Source organism: Procambarus clarkii, chromosome 21 (genome assembly GCF_040958095.1).
Source record: "Procambarus clarkii isolate CNS0578487 chromosome 21, FALCON_Pclarkii_2.0, whole genome shotgun sequence".
NCBI lineage: Eukaryota > Metazoa > Arthropoda > Malacostraca > Decapoda > Cambaridae > Procambarus > Procambarus clarkii.
Window position 1 is genome coordinate 15,308,692 of NC_091170.1, and position 3,410 is coordinate 15,312,101.

A 3,410-nucleotide genomic window follows, 5' to 3' on the forward strand; every position below is an offset into this window, starting at 1 on the left:
GCTGCTGTCGTTATCCTATTAATATGTGTCTCAGGAGATAGATTAGGTGTTACGTCCACCCCCAGGTCTCTTTCACGCGTCGTTACAGGTAGGCTGTTCCCCTTCATTGTGTACTGTCCCTTTGGTCTCCTATCTCCTAGTCCCATTTCCATAACTTTACATTTGCTCGTGTTGAATTCAAGTAGCCATTTCTCTGACCATCTCTGCAATCTGTTCAGGTCCTCTTGGAGGATCCTGCAATCCTCATCTGTCACAACTCTTCTCATCAACTTTGCATCATCCGCAAACATGTGTGTGTGTGTGTGTGTGTGTACTTTCCTAATTGTAATCACCTAATTGTGCTTGTGGGAGTTGAGCTCTGGCTCTTTGGTCCCGCCTTTCACCCGTCAATCAACAGGTGTTCAGGTTCGTAACCCTATTGGGCTCTATCATATCTACATTTGAAACTGTGTATGGAGTCAGCCTCCACCACATCTCTTCTTAATGCATTCCATTTGTCAACCACTCTGACACTAAAAAAGTTCTTTCTAATATCTCTGTGGCTCGTTTGGCACTCAGTTTCCACCTGTGTCCCCTAGTGCATTTGCCCTTGTGTTAAATAGACTGTCTTTATCTACCCTATCAATTCCCTTGATAATCATGAATGTGGTGATCATGTCCCCCTAACTCTTCTGTCTTCTAGCGAAGTGAGGATTAATTCCGGTAGTGTCTCCTCGTTGCTCATACCTCTCAGCTCGGGTACTAGTCTGGTGGCAAACCTTTGAACCTTTTCCAGTTTAGTCTTATCCTTGACTAGATATGGACTCCATGCTGGGCTGCATTCTCCAGGATTGGACTGACATATGTGGTATACAAAGTTCTAAATGATTCTTTACACAAGTTTCTGAATGCCGTTCTTATGTTGGCCAACCTTGCTTATTCCACTTATGTTATCCTCTTTATATGAGCTGCAGGAGACAGGTCTGGCGTGATCTCAACCCAAGTTTTTTTCTCTCCCTGACTCATGAAGAATTTCATCTCCCAGATTATACCTTATATCTTTTTTCCTGCTCCCTTCACCTATCTTCATTACATTACATTTGCTTGGGTTAAACTCTAACAACCATTTGTTCGACCATTCCTTCAGCTTGTCTAGGTCTTCTTGAAGCCTCAAGCTGTCCTCCTCTGTCTTAATCCTTCCCATAATTTTGGCATCGTCCGCAAACATTGAGAGAAATGAATCTATACGCTCCGGGAGATCATTTACATATATCAGAAACAAGATAGGACCGAGTACAGAGCCCTGTGGGGCTCCACTGGTGACTTCACGCGAATCTGAGGTCTCACCCATCACCGTAACTCTCTGCTTCCTATTGCTTAGGTACTCCCTTATCCACTGGAGCACCTTACCAGCTACACATGCCTGTCTCTCCAGTTTATGTACTCTTACCTGGTTCTCTTATACGGTACTGTGTCAAAGGCTTTCCGACAATCCAAGAAAATGCAGTCCGCCCAGCCCTCTCTTTCTTGTTTAATCTGTGTTACCTGGTCATAGAATTCTATTAAGCCTGTCAGGCAAGATTTACCCTCTCTGAACCCATGTTGTCGATTTGTCACGAAGTCCTTTCTCTCCTGATTTGCTACCAGGTTTTTTCTCACGATCTTCTCCATCACCTTGCATGGTATACAAGTTAAGGACACTGGCCTGTAGTTCAATGCCTCTTGCCTGTCGCCCTTTTTGTATATTGGAACCACATTCGCCGTCTTCCATATATCTGGTAGGTCTCCCGTCTCCAGTGACCTACTATACACTATGGAGAGTGGCAAGCAAAGTGCCTCTGCACACTCTTTCAGTACCCATGGCGAGATCCCATCCGGACCAACAGCCTTTCTAACATCCAGGTCCAGCAGGTGTCTCTTGACCTCCTCTCTCATAATTTCAAACTCTTCCAAGGCCACCTGGTTTACTTCCCTTTCTCCTAGCACAGTGACCTCACCTTGTTTTATTGTTAAGACCTCCTGGACCCTCTTGTTGAGTTCTTCACACACCTCTTTGTCATTCTCTGTATACCTGTCCTCGCCTGTTCTATGTTTCAATACCTATCCTTTCACTGTTGTTTTCCTTCTGATGTGACTGTGGAGTAGCTTTGGTTCGGTCTTGGCTTTGTTTGCTATATTATTTTCAAAACTTTTCTCTGCTTCTCTTCTCACCCTGACGTACTCATTCCTGGTTCTCTGGTATCTCTCTCTGCTTTCTGGTGTTCTGTTATTCCGGAAGTTCCTCCACGCCCTTTTTTCAGTATCTTTGCTTCCATACATGCCGTATTATACCATGGATTCTTCTGTTGCTTCTCGGACTTTTCCCTTTGGGCCGGAATGATCCTGTTTACTGCCTCCTGACACTTTTGGGTAACATAGTCCATCATACCTTGTACAGATTTATCTCTGAGGTCTGTGTCCCAAGGTATTTCCCTTAGGAAACTTCTCATCTGTTCATAATTCCCCTTTCAGTATGCCAGCCTTTTGATTCCTAGTTCTTTTGGGGGGGGGGGGGAGATAATTCCTAGCTCTACCAGGTACTCAAATTTCAACACACTGTGATCACTCATTCCCAAGGGCGCATCCATCATAACTTCCCTTATATCCCACTCATTTAGGGTAAATATCAAATCAAGCATTGCTGGTTCATCTTCTCTCATTCTTGTTGGTTTCTTGATGTGCTGGGTTAGAAAGTTTCTTCTTGCCATGTCCAGCAGCTTAGCTCTCCATGTTTCTGGTCCTCCATGCGGGTCTCTGTTCTCCCAATCTATCTTCCAATGGTTGAAGTCTCTCATAATTAGTAGTCCAGATCCATTCCTGCTAGCAACAGAAGGTGCTCTTTCTATTATGTTAATGGTGGCCATGTTGTTTCTATCATATTCCTGTCTGGGTATTCTGTCATTTGGTGGTGGATTATATATGACTACGACTATAATTTTTTTCCCTCCATTTTTTATGGTACCTGCTATGTAGTCACTGAAACCTTCACAGCCCTGAATAACCATCTCCTCAAAATCCCAGCCATTTCTTACCAGCAGAGCTACACCACCACCACCTCTTTCTTCCCTCTCTTTCCTCATAACTTAATAGTCCTGTATGAACACTGCATTTGTTATCGTTTTCGTTACCTTAGTTTCGGTGAGGGCTATTATGTCTAGGTTTTCCTTTAGTACCCATTCTCCAAGCTCATTTGCTTTATTTTTAATCCCATTTATGTTAGTATACATTGCTTTGAAGCTCACTTTCTTGTGTTTATTTTCTAGTCCCCTTCTTGGTGAGCATTCTGCTGGTATGGAAAGCTGTTCCCTGGGTGAGAAGATCTGTGAGGAGGTTTGCAGGGTCCCAGAGGATTTTGGGGTGGGGGTGGGGGTGAAAGGGAAGGGGGGACAGGT